Raw genomic sequence first — 18,608 nt, 5'->3', positions numbered from 1 at the left:
TTCATAAATACCTAGTTGAAATACAAAACATATTGGAAAAATTAAGAAAGCTATGATTACTAGTATAGAGAGTACCATTGGATTTCTCATTGTATAAAATAAGACAAGGAGACAAAGTATGTGTCAAGAATTTTACTAGAGAATCACCCCCAGAACCAAGATGGATAAGTCCTGTGGATATTGTTATGGTAACTCCTACTTTGATAAAGGCAGATGGGAAAGATCCATGGTTTCATGCTTCACATGTAAAATTACATTATGCCCATAACATTACTAGCAATGAAGAAGAATAAAATAGCAACAACAACTGCCCTAGCAATATTTAATAATTGCCCCTATAAATGGAAAGCTATATATGAAAAGACAAGAAGAACAAATATGAAAGCAATGCAACATATTAACATAAAGAAGAGACATGAGAATACAAATTATAACAGAAATAAGGACTGCAAAAGCAATAATGAAATAGCCCATACATATATAAAGATTACATCTCTAATGAAAAATTGTCTCTGAATACAATTAAAAGGAAACCTAGTTACTCGAATAAAAAGACACATCTCTGCAAAACACATTATATCATGTATCATTTTATCCACACCAACAAGAACACAGAAATCCATTAGGCTAAAAGAAAATTCTATCTCCAAGAAAAATTCAAAAGTCAAGAGAATCAATATGAACATCTTAAAAAAACAATCTACACAAAATGAAACCCATTGTGAAATCAAACATCAAATTATATAAGACAGTATCATATTTCAAAATAATTACATACATCCTGAAATATTTATACAGTACCATATACTACATATACCCACACATGAAGATTATCATATGGAAAAGCATACTTCCATACATGAAGAATCAACTCATGAATACTGACAGGCACACATGAAGAATTCAAACTTACTTTCATGCACAAGCAAACAAAAATCAATCTTATGCACACACATATGATAAGCTTACATGCATGCATGTTCCTGTATGTTAAAGAACATGGGGCTTCAATCAAGGTGAGATGACAGACAACACATGTATGCTGTACAGATGAAAACTTAAGACATGTATGTTTCTATAATCAACACCAAAGATATGGAAAGACTTTGAAATCTTGAACTGATGGTAATGAGGTCACGTAATAATGTGTCATACATGTTAACTTCATATATAGGTACATACACATATATACAACTACACATAAGCACAGTGTGGAAAGGAATCTTATGGATTGGGTAAGTGTTGTGAATTTCAAAACTACTCCGCCCTATTCAGACCATTCTTTAGAAGATCAGATTTAGCTATTTCCTGATCAATAACAATAGGGATACTTGGAATAACAGAATCAGGTCTTGGAAACTATAATCTCCACCCTACTCAGTGTAACAAGATTAGGAAGGGCTGCAGCAAATTCAAGATTTAATTATTTGAGAATATGGCCTTCAACAGACATGCGCAAAAAAAGGACAGACCTCTGGGTGGTCCTACGTCAAGCTAGAGTCACCATTGGCACATGTGAGATGCAGGAAGTGAGGTAGAGAACAGCCTCTGGAGTTCTCGGGGCTTCCTGTGAGGAGGGTGAGAGGCAGTTGGAGCCTGGTGCTTGGAGCTGGAGGAGCCCCGTGGACTGCTTTCCTTCAGATTGGTCATGTGAGTGATAAGGACTGATCCCTTAAAGCCTTGGCTATCCAGGGCCTTAAAGCCCACTTTGGCTCAGCTTAAGTCAGAGTTGGTATTTAAACTTCTTTCCTTTCTCTCTCTCTCTCTCTCTCTCTCTCTCTCTCTCTAACTCTGATACTCTCTCCCTCCTGTTTGTAATTAAAACACCATAAAAAAATTTGGCAGCTGACTTGAGTGTTTCATTTAGGAATTACATAAGTGAATTCCTTGGTGATCTTAAATTAATATAGATCCGTCTTTTTAAAGTGATTTCAATATCACAGTATACAAAACATTTCATAGTTACATATACATGAAATTCATACTGATATATTTGTGAATTTCTGTGGAAAATTCAAACAAAGGGAATTTTCTTATCTGCATGATTTTGCACAGAAATCACATACAAAATTGCATTATAACTGTATGTATTTGAAATCTGTATAGACAAAAATATGTACATTTGTAAATACTAATAGAATTAACATGCTAACAATATAAGGTTAAGTTACTGACATTCTAATTACTAATACATAAGGCAAAATTTAGGAAAGTTGTTCAGAATCCTAGATGTCTTAAGAACAGTTGAATAGCATAATTAATATAAGTTAAGCTACATAATAATGTTAGTAACAGTTGTTTATAGAAACTCTTACTTAGAACAAACTATAGTCATTAGGATATATGAAAGTTACATTGTCAAAAATATTGTTTGAAACTTTGCATTGGTTATTGTGTTTAAAACCATATTTCTGTATTGCATATCTATGACCTACACCACTTTCCTTACACCCAAATCTTAGACTAGAAATAGTTAGTCAGAATATAGAAGACAAGTTAGGATTTTTTATTTTGGGGAGGTAGTGGGATATTTTAAAATAGTATAGTTTCAAAGTTTAGGTAGTGAGTAATTCTTCATCATAGTGAAATAATGAGGTGGATATTGTTTATGGCAAATTTCCTATTTGTAATTTTGCTGAACAGGAAAAGTGGGGAATTGTGAGGAAGAGATTACAACATCAGTGAGATTGACAAGCAAATGCAAGGAAATGGAAGCTTGAAGGAACTATCAATCAAGGAGAGAAGGAAGGAAGATTCTAAAGAAGAATCTGGTCAGGGAGACAGTTAAGAAAGCCAGCATCTGAAACTGGTCACTACTTCTCTCTTGAACTTTGGAGAAGGAGCTAGCAGACAACTGCTCTGGATTCCTGGCTAGTGACTTAATATTGAAAAGAATGGAGCATAGCTCTGAAGATCCTTTTCAATTTATCAACAATATCCCCTCAGGGACAAATCAACTTTACTTTCTTGTTTTGAACTTCATAGTAGATTGGGGAGACCATAAATACCCTCTTCCCCTTCTTCCACCATCCCTAACTTTCCTTCTTTAAGAATAAGCCCCTTTCAGAAAGAGTCATAGTGTGAAAGTAGTCTTTTGAATTTTCTAAGAACTCACCACATTAAGAAGGAAGAGTCCTTCTGACCAACTGAGAGAGAGAGAGACAGAAAGTGGGGTGGGAGAAAGGAGGGAGAATCCTAGCTTTCCCTCTAACCCATTTCCTGGTGTCATTTCTCCAACTTTTCTCTGCTACCTTAAATATCATAGTGAGGAGCATCTATTACACTGTATCCATTAAGCAGACACTTATTCATTTTTTAAATACATATCATCCAAGAAGACCTAGGTTCAAGACTTTCCTCTAACACATACTGGCATATGACCCTGGACAAGTCATTTAACTTCTTAGTGCTCTAGACAACCCTCTCAAACACTAAGTTGCAACAAAGGTGCCAATTGAATTGTTAGAAGGTGTATCTTCACTCAGAAATTCTGTATACTAATGAAATGATAGTTTTTTCCTTCTCCCCTATTCCCTAATCTTTTTTAGTCTTTAATATAATTACTTTATTGAACAATGTGTCAATGGAAAGAGCATTAGTGTAAGAATATCTATATTCAAGTCCCAGCTCTTCTACTTACTCGCTATTTGACCTAAAACAAATCATTTAATCTCTCTGAACCTCATTTTCCTCATCAAAAAAATGGGGTTAATGCTATTTGTACTAACTGCCTCACAAAGGAATTGAAAGGATCAAATGAGAAATTGGTTTGTAAAGTAAGCCCTATGTAAATGTGAGTTAGTGCCACCTCCCCCTGGAAGGGTACAAGAAATGTCAAGTTCACACTGCCCTTTCTTCCTAATATCCTTCTCTAAGCCCCTATGATTCCCCTGATTTGGCATGAGCAGAGTTCATGAAGTTTAATGGTTGCTATTTCTGACCATGGCTTCTGGCACGCAACAGGATGATCTATATTTCTATGCTACTTATCATGATACCAAATTCGTTCACAGAAATATACATGTCTGTTCTATTTATAACAGGATTAATCTACATGCTTAACAGCAGTCAAATTTCCATTCTCTTGTGATGGTATCAAATTTTAAAATCTACTTTCAAAATTTCTCTTCTCTGATTCTTTCACTTTTTGGCAGTTAATACATTTGTTTTATAATAAGAACTTTGTTCTTTCAATATTCATTTTATGTGATTAACTTTATTCCTTCAATATTCATTATATATGCTTTAATATTTCAATGAATCCTTGATCATATCAAGGTGGATATTTCTTCCAACAATGCAGATCATTTCCCATCCAGACCTATCCATACTTTTTGACTCTTGTTCAGTTCTTCTAGTAAAACAGATTCATGGAATCCATCTATTAGACTGGGAGTCTTCCTCTACTTTAAGAGTGTTTAACTTTTTTTTTCTGTCCTGGACCCTTTTGGTAGTCTGTGGATCCCTTTTCCGAATGATACTTTTAATACACATAAATAAAATCCACAGGATTACAAAAGAAACCAATTGTATTCCCTATCATTATCAAAAGATTTTTAAAAGAAAATAAGTCTAACATCCTCTGGTTATGAGCCACTGCTTTAGGTTACTTGAAATTGTATGAAAATTAATGAATTGCATGGATCATTCAGTTAGTCACTAAGAATTTATTAGGCACCTACTATTTGCCAGGCACTTGCCAAGCATTAAACATACAAAGAAAGGCAATGGAGCTCAGATTCCAAGTGGGGAGATAACACACAAAAAACTATGTATAGATGAGACATATATTGTATATTCAAGTAAGCAGGAGACAATGCTCTCAGAGGGAAGGCACTAGAATTAAGTGGAGTTGGAAAAGATTTCTTGCAGAAGGTGGGATTTGGCCTGATATTGGAAGTAAGCCAAGAAGGCCAAATGGTAGTGAGGAAGAGGGAAAGAATTCCAGGCACTGGGAAAGCCAGTGGCAAAGTTGAGAGCAAGAAGGGAAATTGTCCTGTGAGAAGTACAACAAGAAAGCCAGTGTCACTTTTTCACAAAATATAAAGATCAGGAAATGAGGGGGGAAAGTAAAATGTCAGAAGACTGCAAAGGCAATAAGAAGTCAGGTTATAAGAGGTTTTGAACACCAGTAAAAGAATTTTATATTTAATCTTGGAGAATAGTGGGGATGACATATTAGACCTAAGGTTTAGGAAAATCATTTTGACTGCTGAATGGAGGATAGACTAGAGTTGGAAAAGACTTGAGATAGGGAGACTAACCAGTTTAGGCATAAAGTGATAAGGTCCTGGGGCCAGGGTGGTAGCAATGTATAAGGAAATAAAGAGGTACATCCTAGAAATTATGGGTAGTGGGAGAGGCCAGAAAGAGACTAGAGATAGGACCTAGGTTATGAGACCAGACAAGTAAAATAATGGTAATATCCTTTATAATAATGGGAAATTTAGAAAATTATTTCCCATCAATTGGCAATGGCTAAATAAATTGTGATTATACAGATAATGTATTATTGAACTGAAATTACTAAAATGACAGACTCAGAGAAACCTGAGAAGACTTCTATAAACTGATACATATTAAAGTGAGCATAACCAGGAGAACTGTGTATACAGTAACAATAACATTAACAAGTCTTGGCAATCGATAGTATACAGAATGTGAGAGAGTAAGGAGTTGAAGACAACACTTAGATTGTAAGTCTGGTAACTGGGAGGACAGTGGCATCTAGATGGTAATAGGAAACTTCAGAAGAGAGAAAACTTTGAGGGTGGAAAAAATAATGAATTCAGTTTTTTACATGTGGAGTTTAAGATGGCTTCAGGACATGCAATTTAAGATGTCCAAAACAGCAGTTGAAAATATGAGACTTTACATTAGCATAATGGTTAGAGCTAGATAAGTAGATCTGAGAATCATCAGCATAGAGGTGATCATTGAATCCATGGGAGTGGATCATCAAATTAAATGGTATAATTGGAGACGAGGGCCCAAGGCAGAGCCCTCACTCAAGATTAGTGGGCATGCTGGATAAAAATTCAACAAAGGAACCAAAGGACAGGCAGAGAGCCAAAAGATAGTTAATTTTCTCCAACAAAAAGAGAGTATCAAGAAGATGGGAGAGTTTGGTAGTGTTAGAAGTTACAGAGAGGTCAAGAAAAATGATCAATAAGAAATGATCATTGGGTTTGGCAATTTAAAAAATCACTGACAATTTTGGAAAGAACAGTTCTGGGTAAATGATTAAATAGGTATCCAGAATGTAGAAAGAAGAAAACAAGAGGAAAGGAAGTGGAGGTATCTAGTAAAGACAACTGAGTTTAGCCACAAAAGAGAAGAAAGATAGTAGAAAAAAAAATAGAAGAAAGAAATAGCTAGTAGGGAAGGACCAAACAGAGGTTTTTTGAGGACAGAAGAGACATGGGCATGTTTGCAGAAAAAGATGAGGTTTGAGGACAAGTGAAAAAGGTTGGAAGAGCCTCTATGAAGAGTGGAATAGTGAGTAGATAAGAGAAGTAGAGAAGGATTGCCTAGTGGCCATTGAGATCATGTAACATATATGTTGTTAATCAGTTACCCCCAGTCTTTACTACATGGCATACCCATCTTTTTTCTAGTCACCTATCCCTTTGATTATTCTCCTTCAGTACAGAGACTATTTCCCATTTGTCTTTGTGTCGCTAGCACTTAGCATAATACCTTATCGGTAGCAACCTCTTAATAAATGTTTTTTGAATGAGTGAAGTCCATTATACTAATTTTCTGTATCAACTCATTATGTCTACCTTCCATCTCTCCATTGTCGGCTTTATTTATCATTGACTATGCTATTCTATGACTCACAGCCATGCAGGCTCATATCACATATCACTTACAGGTTATGTATGTATGACATCATGACTACTATTTATTACATGTCTATATTCCATCAGACATTGTCATAAACAATTGGATAAAATTGTAATGAATGAAATAATTCCTGTTTACAAGGAGCTTAGCATTCTAATGAGAGGAGAGACAACGAGTATATGGCATTTAGATAGTGCAGTGAGTCAGAAGAACCTGAGTTCAAATCCTACAGACATTTACTAGCTGTATGGTACCCACTACATTACTTAAAACCTATCTGCCTCAGTTCCCTTATTTCTATAATGGGGACAATAATAGCACCTATCTCACAGCATTGTTGTGAGCATCAAATGAGATAAAATATAAATGTATATATATGTATGTATATTTATCAACCTTGAAGTTCTACTAAAAAGTTACCTATTAGGATTATACCACATAAAGTTAATAAATAAAAATATATTCAAAACAGCAAAAATAAAAAGTAGTTGGGCAGATAAGAATGGCTTTCTGCAAAAGATGATGTCTTGGAGGAAGAGAGAGAGAGAAGGATTCCGTGAGGCAGATTGGGAAGAAGTACAGTCCTGGCATTGAGGATGAGAGATGAGAGATAAGGGTTGTGTGTGTGTGTTTGCAAAACAGAGAAAAGGCTAGTGTGACTGGATTCTAGTGTACAGGAGGGGGGAATAATGAAAACTCATCAAATCTTCCTTCTTATAGAAGATTCATGAGGATCCTGGCTGTACCACTCCTAGCAAATCCTGAGCACTTCCATTATTTCACTTCTGTGTCACTTGGGCAGAGGGGAAGGTTTATAAGCCCAGGACAGCAATACCACTTTGCATCCATTTAGTTCTGTGCAGATTCACCACACACACAGATACAAACCATTCACGCATATATGCACATACACACACACACACACACACACATACACACACACTTTCAATCTCCTTTCACCAGCGCCCTGTCATCACAATGTCATTTCCATTAGTGTTACCATCACCTAACACTGATATTTTAGTCTCCATGTGAATAAAAATAACTGCTTATATAACTCTCCACCAACATGACAGTGTTCGACTGCCTTTCAAAACTCTAAAAGCCTCTATTAATCAATGGAAATTAGAAGTCAGGATGCTTGAGGTTTATCCATTTGTTGAGTGAAAGCTTCAAAAGAGCTCTACTGAAAGAAAAAAAGACTCCAGAGAAGGACAAAATGATGTCATGGAGTAAAAATTGCAAGTGTGAGTAACTGTTCTGGCAAATGACTGGTTTAAGTCAGTCATTAGTTAAAGTTATATACTTCATTTTTAAATCTGTGTCCTTTTTTAAAAAGAAAAACAAGAAAATTAATAACAAAAGACCAGGCTGAAAAGTACAATATTTATTTAACTTGAAACATCCATGAGAGTAGGAAATTATCAATTTCATATTTCCATTGAATTCTCATTATTTCCCATGCATTATGATGATTCTATGTTCATCTTTTTTCTTTTAGATCAAATGATTTTTGCTCTAGGCCCATCTAATTTAGAAGTTCCCTTGAGGAACATTTCCTTTTGAAATCTTTAATGAAAACATTTCTGCTAACTCCTCCACCTTGACATCTTCCATTGTCCATTCTATCTCAAGACATTACCTCTCACATTAATTGTGTCATAGATCATTAAAGACATTCACCTGTATCTTAACATCAATTTCAAATTGTCTTAAGAATCGATAAAAGTCATTTTAAAATAATTATGCCTGACTCTGCTTCTCTCCTGATAGCATTAAGAGGAAAAAGCTTCCTAATGTCAATAAGCAGTTGGAACCAATAGTCTAACATAAATTAGAAAATGGTCACATAAAATTTTAAAATAAAAATGCTTTACATGACATAGTATTTAGCTGTTCTGTGCCAGAGATACTTCTTGCTGTTACATTGGTATATATGTGGCAGGCAAATATATATTCTGGTAATAATAAAATTATTAGTCTTGTCCTCAGGGCCAAATTTAAAACCAATCAAATTAGATTTTTATTTATCAAAGACTGCCCCCTAAATTAATGACAAGCTCTAAATATCTTTTCACCATCAATCAATGCTTCCCAAATGGAGACATCTATGCATTAATTTCTCCTCTTACCTGTTTGATTTATGCAAAGTAGAAAATGAATTGGCATGATATTTTCCTCCTGTCTGTTCTGGCCATTGTGGTTTTATGAAGTAATATGTAATAATACTTCCTTTATAAAGTAGTGACTTTCCTGGAAAAATTAGGTATCCAGAATAGAGCTGACACTAGAAAGGAGGTAGAAATGTCTCGCTGTAGCCAAAAATGTATATCAAAAAAAAATACTTCTGGATGTAGCATTTCAACAAATGAAGGCTTGTTCATAGCAAAACTTTAGACTTATTTTATCAATCCATCAAGAAACATTTGTGTGTCATTCCCCCAGGCTAAGGGCTAAGTGCTGGGGATAATAAAACCAAGCCAAGCAACGTTTTTTTTTCTTTTTTTTTAAGTACTTAATATTTACTAGGCAGAGGCAAATGGAGTTCCTGCCTTCAAGGAGTTTACATCCTAATGCAAGACAATATATAAATGTAACCAGGGTTTACTAGCCCTACCCACATGTATTATCAATATGAATTTTTCCAACATATTTGATCTGGGATCCAGAGGATCCTATTTCAGGGTAATGTGATTTCTACATTACATGGAAAATAGTGTTAAGCCTTGGTAACTTTGCCAGCTGCCTCTCTAGTCCTATGGCATCTATTTATTCCTTTTCCAACAATCTTTCAAATTTTACTTCTAGTCTTTCAAGAATCACATCTGTAAGTTTTCCAGTACCTGAAGATGCATTTCATGTAGGTCAGATGACTTATTCACAAAGGAAAACTTATCTTCAATATCAATTCTTTGCCATTTTTGTTCTCTTATATTGTATATTCTGTTGTTTCTCAAAGTCATTCTCCTTCAGAAAGAAAACAGAAGCAAAATAAAATTTAAGCAGTTCTTTCCCCCACCAGTAATTATCAACTTATTCTCTATAATCAATGTTCTCTTTGATCTTTCCCCCAATATAATTTCAAAATTGGAAACAGAAACCATTTTCATTGCCCTTATCTTTCCCTGCTCACCTTAGTTCATTCCAAACTTTAACATAGCCTATTCTACTTCTACAAGATCACACAATGTTCTTTCTTGTACCCATCTTCTGTTACTTGGCCTTACTTTAATCTCAGGCAAAGAAACTAAAAAGAATTAAATAATTGTCTCCTGAAAGTAGCAAAATGATTACATGCAAAACATTATAGCCTATACCAGACCTTCCAGGTTGAAGAAAAGATACTATAAACAGCTATAAAGAAAAGGAAGATTTGAAAATTTGTATACCAAAATGTCAAAGAAAAAGGCTAGTTTGTACTGAAAAACTAAGTAAAAACCTACAGGGAAACTGAAATAGAGGGCTTCCAAACGTTCCTGTTGAGAAAACCAAAGCTGAGTGGAATCTTTGAATTTGAAGCAAGAGAGACAAGATCACTCCTTTATTAAGTTCCATTGGGTTATTGGGTTATTGATTCCTTGTGCTTAGTGGACAATAAATCATCATCTTAAAGCACCAAAAGTTTTCAACATTGAAATATAGTCCATAGAAGTTTTCCAGGGAGCTCTATGGATTCCTCCACGGGATGGCCCCTAAAGAATTATTCCCACATATAATTCCCACATGTAATTCCCCCACACACATAATGCTTGCTTTGTTAGAATGTAAATACCTCAAAGGAAAAGACTTTCACATTTGCCTGTCTCCCAAATTTATCACAGTTCTTGCTATATAGTAAATGCTTAATATTATTGTTGATCGATTGATCTAAGTTATAGTTCTTTATCTAAAGAGGAAGTACTTACACAGAAAAAAATCACAGATCCTTGAAGAAAATAATTTGTCAGTCCTTCCCTGGCACTAACAAGTCAGACTGGTCAGAGATAGAAATGGTGTTTCTTTATGCACATTAGAAAATTCAACCTGTTATGTAATCAGTCAAACCTTCTTTCTTGCTGTTCCTTATTCATGACATTATATAGTCTGAGTTTGTGGCTTTGCACACTCTCCCCTGTTACCTAGAATGCTCTTTCTCTTCATTGGTAAATTGTAGAATCCTTAATTCCCTTCAAAACTCAGTTCAAATTTCCCCTAAGATAGATCTTTCCTGATTCACCCCTGACTCCTAATTGGAAGAACTTCCTCAACCACATTCACAATTCCACTCTGAAATTAATTCACATTTAATTTATACATATACATATTTTGGATATACTGCATATTTAGTGTCATAAGTGTACATATAAATATGCATATATGTGTATATATAAATGTATGATACATGTATTATATCCTATATATACTTTATATATCATATTGTGTGTGTATCTTTGTGTGTTTGTGTGTATGGGTATGGAAGCTGAATGGCATAGTGGTTAGAGAACCAGACCTGGAGTCAGGAAGACCTGAGATAAAATCTAGCCTCAGATCCAGTCACTTAACCTCTATTCGCCTCAATTTCTTCATCTGTCAAATAGGGATAATGATAGTACCTACCTCTCAGTTTTGTTGTTAAGATCCAATGAGATAAGAATCATAAAATGCTTAGCACATAGTGCCTGGCACATAGTATGCATTATACAAAATGTTAAATATTATAATATTATTATTATGAATAATATAGCATATAATTATGGTATAGAACATACTGTGTTGTATGCTTTGATATGCATATATTATACGCTATAGTACATATGCCATTTAGCTATAGTATATATACAATATGTACTTTATATAATTATTACTGTTGTTTACATATATAGTGTATAGAAAGTTTATGTTGTGTACCTCCAGTAGAATATAAATTCCTTAGGAGCAGAAACTACTTTTTTAAGGCTTTGTATTCTCAGTATCTAGCAGTGTCTAGAATTAAGTGCTTAAAAATGTCCATTGATTGATTTTTTTTCAGAGTATAAGAAACACTGGCTATTGCAAGTATGAAGGGTTAAACTTGGGGGGGGGGGAGGTAGGACTTTGAAAAAGCCAGTGAGCAGTTTACTAATGCAAAACACTTAGTTTATTATTAGGAAATAGGAAGGAGGAAAGTGAAAGTAATCTTACAATAGCTTGTAACTATATCCCAAATCTCAATCCTAACCAAATTTCTCTAAAAAACCCTAATTCTATCTGCCTCAGAGAGCAGTATCTTCTGCTAGGCTAAAGTCCTCATCTACTCTCCTACTCTCAATATCTTAAATATAACCACAATCTATCTACCTTATCTACACAAGTTATTAATTAATAATCAATAAGGCTATTAAGGCCTTAATTCCATTCTCCAACCAGAGAGAGTGCTACTAGCATACCCTCTCCTCTGGAGACCCAGAGACAAAAAGCCCTTTGCAACTCTCTTCAACTGACTAACTCCCCTTGGTCACACCCTTCTAACTGTCACTAACTGACTGGCACAACAGGGTGTCTCTTACTGAAAAATAGTATTGCTACTTTTTTTCTTAAATATAAAAAAGGAGAAATTAATAAAAATTCTTTAACACAAATTATTCCCTACCTATGGAGATAAAACAAGCCTTTTTAAAGATTCTAACACTGAAAAAAAAAAACTAAAAAAATTATCTGAATGATTTACACTTTGACAAATAGCCTTGTTGGTGGTCTACTGAATATACGCAGTCTTTAAAACTTGGAAATTCTCATCAGTATTGCAAGCTGCTTATAATTTTTCCTACAATTTATTCCCTCCTAACACAGGCTTTAAAGCAAACTAGGTAGGGAAGAGATATTCCCCATTAATTTAAATAGCATGAATAATTCTTAAATAAATCTTAAATTATCATCTTTTCAGGCTATGAAAATATTTCATATATTTCTGTGCCATCCTCCATTAGCTGAATTCGATGATAATTTTACATTTCAAACAATCTTCCAAAGTAAGAAATGAACATGGAATGAATATTTTTAGCAACATCCATTATTTAAAAGAAGCAGAGGCAAAAACATTTGACTATCTATTCATGTATGTTTCAGGGGGAAAAGTTCAAATGTAGAGGATAACTTTATTTATATATTGTCATTTAGCCTATGTAACACATTAATTAATACCTTATGATTTGTACCTTTTTTTTAAAAAGTTTGGTCTTATTATAGCTAAAAATAAATATATCTCTGTTTAATTGTTACCTACAATAAACACCTCAAAAAAAGTGAAAGAAATGAAAAGTGAACTTGCATATTAGGGCATGTAGAGAAAAAAAATCTTAATGATTTGACACTAAGGTGATAAAATGATGGCAACAGAAATATAATCAGAAAGGGACAGCTAGGTAGCTCAGTGGATTAAGAGCCAAGCCTTGAGATGGGAGGTCCTGGGTTCAAATCTAGTCTCAGATACTTCCTGGCTGAGTAACCCTGGGCAAGTCACTTAATTCCCATTCCTTAGTTCTTCTGCCTTGGAACCAACACATAGTATTAATTCTAAGATGGAAGGTGTTTAAAAAAAAAAAGAAATACCATCAGAGAGGCACCCAATACATGCAAAATGGCCTTATTTATGATAGAGAAAATATGTTCTCAGTTACATATAGTCTTCAACCCAAGGACATAGTCTGATAATTCCATATGAATCTATTTTTCCACATGTATCTTTTGAATTTTGTATAACTTCAGAGTTTATTTTTTCTTGTTTTAAAAAAAAGATTATTTATTTTTATATACACTTATTATCTGTGCTTTCCACTTCTTCCCTGTAACTGATTTTTTTCTATTCTAATAACATAAAAATATGCATAGTTTGGGAAAGCAAATTCCCACATTAGCCTTATCTCAAAAGGCATCATTCAGCATTGAAAGTCTGTCACCTGTCTAGCAGGAGTTAGATATCATGTTTCACCTTGAGTTCTCTGACATCATGGTTTAACATTGCATTTATCAGACTTCTAAAATCTTTCAAAGTTGCTTTTCTTTATCCTTATTTTACAAATTGTTCTAGTTAGGCTAATTTCACTTTTTATAGACATTTTCTCAGTCTCCTATGAAATTATTCATTTTGCTATTTCGGATGGCAAAAGAATATTCCATTCCATTTGCATACCATTATTTTGCCATTCTCCAATTGTTAGACATCTTGGTTTCCATTTTGGCATTACTTTGAAAAGAATTGCTATACAAAATTTTCAACATATGGGAACTTTCATCTTCCTTGGAAATCTTTCAAGCATAGACCTAGAAGTAGAACTTAGAGACTGTGGGGACATCCACAGCTCCATCAACAATGCACTGTTGTACTTATTTCCCTATTTGTCATTTTGTTTTTTCATTCACATTTCTAAATGTAATAGTTATGAGTTGGAACCTTAGAGTTGTTTATATTACATTTCTCAAATTATTAGTGATTTAAAGTATTTTAAAACCAGGACTATTATTAGTTTGGATTTCTTCCTTTCAAAACTGCCCATTCATATATTTTGACCATTCATCTATAGGCATACTTCACTTTATTGAACTTCACCAATATTGCTTTTTTGTGGTTGTTTAACAAATTGAATGTTTATGGCAACCCTGGGTCAAGCAAGCCTTTTAGTGTCATTTTTTCCAACAGCATGTGCTCACATCATGTCTCTGCATCACATTTGGGCAAATCTCATAATATTTCAAATTTTTTTCATTATAATTATATCTGTTATGGTGATCTTTGATGTTACTATTGTAATTGTTTTGAGGTACCACAAACTAAGTCCATATAAGAGGATGAATTTGAATCAATAAATGTTTTGTATTCCTCCTACTCCAACCACTGGCAGTACCCTCTCTCTTTTCCTCTCCTTGGGCCCCCCTCTTCCTTGACACACAATACTGAAATTAGACCAATTAATATTCTTATAATGACCTCTAAATGCTCATGTGAGAGGAAGAATCAAATGAAGCAAACTTTAGGTTGTCTTATTTTAGGGAATTGCCACAACTTGTGACAAAAATAAACTATTCAACTCCAGTAAAAGAACTATCCAAGTTGGATATAGATCAAAGAATACTATTTTTGACATTAGTTTATTTGGATTTTTCTTTGGGGGTTTTGGTTTTATATGAGTTTTCTCTTACAACAATGACCAATATGGAAGTATGTTTTGCATAATACATGTATAACCCAGATCAAATTGCTTACCATTTTCAAGAATGGGAAAGGAAGAAAGGGAACAAGACAATTTATATAAGCTAATAATTTTGGAAAATGTTAAGTTGAATATTGTTATTGCATGTAATTGGAAAAAATATCTTTGAATAGAGAAAAATAAAATAAAATAAATGCAAGCTGCCACTATAAAAAAAGAAAATAACTTTCCATAGTCACCCCAACCTTCAGCAGTTACCACCTCATAAGTTAGCAGTCATCAACATCAAGGAAAGATCCTCTACCAGCAAAGTTGACTCACTAAAAATTCAGCAATAAAGTATTTTTAATTAAGGTATGAAAAATGCTTTAGATATAATATTATTACACCCTTAATAAACTACAGAATAGTGTAGATATAACTTTTATAGGTACCCAGAACCCAAAAATCAATGTGACTCATTTTATCATAATATTCACCTTATTGCAGTCGTCTGAAACCAAACCTGCAATATCTCCAAGACATATTTGTATTAGGAAATGACTCAATCTTCCAAATTTAATTAGTTCTTATAAATCTTAGATATAAGATATTTAACAGAAAATTCATTACAAAGATGTTTTTCACAGTTATCTATATGCTTACTAATAGAAACTATTTTAGTTGTTGGTCTTCATTTGTACAAAAGCTTCTTAGTTTCATATAATAAAAATTGCTCATTTCATCTTCTCTGAGCTTTTCTCTCTCTTGCTTGACCATAAACTCTCAACTTATCTGTATATCTGAAAGATAATTTCTTCTTTGCTCCTCTCCATTTGGAGTTTATCTTGGAATGTAGTGTGAGGTATTATCTACATCAAATTTCTGCCAAAAGGCTTTAGTTTTTCCCAGTAGTTTTTGCCAAATACTGAATCCTTACTTCAGTAGTTTGGGTTTATATTTGCTAATGTCTTTGTTTTCTTCTTTATGCTGTGTATCTACTCTATTTCACTAATTAACTATTCTTTCTTAAGCAATACAAAATAAATTTTGATGATTATTGCTTTGTAATATAGTTTGGGATCTGATCTAATACTGATAGCCTTCATTCCTACATTTTTCATTGTCACCTTGAGATTCTTGATCTATTGTTCCTTCTCGTGAATTTTGCTATCCTTTTTCTAGCTCTTTTTCTAGTTGGATTAACATAGTTCCTGGCAAATCTTGGTAGATACATTCCCAGATATTTAATAGTTTCCATAGTTATTCTGAATGAAATTTCTTTTTCTAGTGCTTCCTGCCAGACTTGGTTGGTAATATGCAAGTATGCTAGTGATTCATTTTGTAACATATGACTGCTGAATTTATCAATAGAATTTTTGAATAAATTTTGAATAAAAAGAAAAAAGTTTTCTATGTAAATCATCATATCACCTACAAAAAGTGATAGTTTCCTCTTTACCAATGTATACTCTCTCAATGTCTTTTTCTTATTTAATTGTTATAGCTAGAATTTCTAGAACTATGTTAAAAAATAGTAGTGGTAATAGATATCCTTGCTTTAACCTCAATTTTATTGAATAAGCTTCTTACTTTTTCCCCCATTTTGTGTAATATTTGCTCTTGGTTTTAGATAGATAATTACTATATTAAGAAAAGGCTCACTTATTCACATGATTTCTAGTGTTTTTAATAGAAACTCATATTGGATTTTGATGAAAGCCTTTTCGGCATCTATTAGTATAATGATATTTTTAATTATTTTTGTTATTAACATAGTTTATGATAAAGCATAATCTTCCTTATATTGAGCCAACTGTTCATTGATGGTATAAATCCAATCTGAACATTGTACATGATTTTGCCAATATGTTGTTGTAGCCTATTTGCTAATATTTTACTTAAATTTTTTTGTGTCAATTGTCCATTAGGGATATTGGTCTGTAGTTTTCTTTATTTTGTTTCTTTCTGGTGTAAGGATGAGTAATGGATGGATTTTTTTTTTTTTTGGAACACTGACATGAAAACTAAGGAAGACTGTGGCAGTTGGAGAGAGCAGAGGATTCTGGGAGGAACCTGAGCTGGGAGTGTTCTAAGCAGCTGCTGGGGGATTATGAGCTGAGCAGAAGAGACCTGTTTTGTGAAGCTGAGGGTTTCTCTGAAAGCCACCTGAGAGGATCCTGATTCTACACTCAAACCTTCCAGAGATCTTGCTTCAAGGAGTCATCTACAACCACCTATGGACTGAGGAGAAGATATCTCAGACCCCATAAGGGGCTGTTGGACTCACAAAAGGAGAGCCCAGCTTCTTTGTCCTTTCTGCCTTCCTGCATTCATTCCTTTATAGGCTCTTAGGCTTAATAGATATTTAAGTTAATAGAAGGATTATTTTATTGGAAAGGGATGGTGAAATCTGTATGAAGAGGTATTTTCTCCCTGTAGAGACCACAGACCATGTAGGAACACCAGGGCAACCTATATCCTCCTTCCTTCATCTAGCTTACCTAATGCCTGTTATTAAACCCTTTCGCAAAGCAGTCAGGTTCTTGTCAAGCCTCTCAAACATTGTGTGGAAGGGTACGCAGTGTTGAGAAAGAGAGGAGGGTGCTTTGTCCATCACCCTCTGAGGAAAGGCCCCTGCTGGGGAGTGCCTCTGGATCATCTTCTGAGGAGGAAACTTGAAAGCTTCCCTAGTGTTAGGTAAAAGAGGAAGCCTGTCATCACTTCCCCTTCAGCCTCAGGGAATCTAGTGCTAGGGAAGAACAGAGGCTAACTCCATTCAGTCTTAGCTCTCCCTTTCATAGGTTGAATCTGCTTCCCTTATTCCTTTGATTCACCATGATAGCCAGTTGGGAAAACCCTTTAGTTGCAGTCCAGTAACCTTCCATTTTTACACTGGTTTAGATATCTTGACCACGTGTTTATTAGGAAAGATGCCTTCTTTTTCTATCTTTTTTCAGTTTGCTTAATATTGAGATTAATTGTTCTTTTATGTTTGATAGAATTCACTTGTAAATCTTCTTGTTCTAGATGTCTTTTACCCATCTGGGACTTTATTTATGACTTGCTCAATTTCTTTTTCTGAAGTTGGATTACTTAGATATTCAATTTCTTCTTTTGTTCATCTAGGCACTTTATTTTTTATAACCATTCATTTCCTCTAAGTTATCAGTTTAGTTAATCTAGAATTAGGCATATTCACCAGCATAGAAGGAATTGTTGGAATCTGAATACAGATTGAAGCATTCCACTTTTCACTTTATCTCCTTCATCAGTCCTTTTCTTGTAAAAGCAATATCTATCTTCTTTCAGAATAAGACCATTAGTAATCAATGACAAAGCAAAGAAATGGCAAAAACCCTGATAGTATCCTCTTTATGACAGATCTATAATTTGAAGGCTAGGTAGGATTTGGCAAGAAGAAGAAGAGAGAGAGCAAGGAAGGATATGGACCAATGTGTGTAAGAAATAGAAATGGGAAAAAGCATACATGTTATGTTTGAAGGACAATGACAAGTAGGTGAATAGTAGGAGTCCAGGCTTGAAGGTGGGAGTGAGTCCATCTGTATGAAGAGAATCACAGATAGCTTACTCTTTTTAAAGATGGAAATTCAT

At 34.1% G+C, this 18,608-nt stretch overlaps 1 long non-coding RNA gene across 1 annotated transcript; it reads left to right on the top strand.

The window, feature by feature from the left end:
* Positions 1–1,584: 1,584 nt before the first annotated feature.
* Positions 1,585–18,013, top strand: LOC103104177 (uncharacterized). The gene is made up of 2 exons (XR_467000.2): positions 1,585–1,650; positions 17,026–18,013. It is a non-coding gene; the product is annotated as an uncharacterized LOC103104177 (long non-coding RNA).
* Positions 18,014–18,608: the final 595 nt, after the last annotated feature.

Source organism: Monodelphis domestica, chromosome 4, assembly GCF_027887165.1.
Source record: "Monodelphis domestica isolate mMonDom1 chromosome 4, mMonDom1.pri, whole genome shotgun sequence".
Classification (NCBI taxonomy): domain Eukaryota; kingdom Metazoa; phylum Chordata; class Mammalia; order Didelphimorphia; family Didelphidae; genus Monodelphis; species Monodelphis domestica.
Note: the sequence above shows the minus strand (reverse complement) of the source record. Positions and strands in the feature narration are given on the sequence as shown.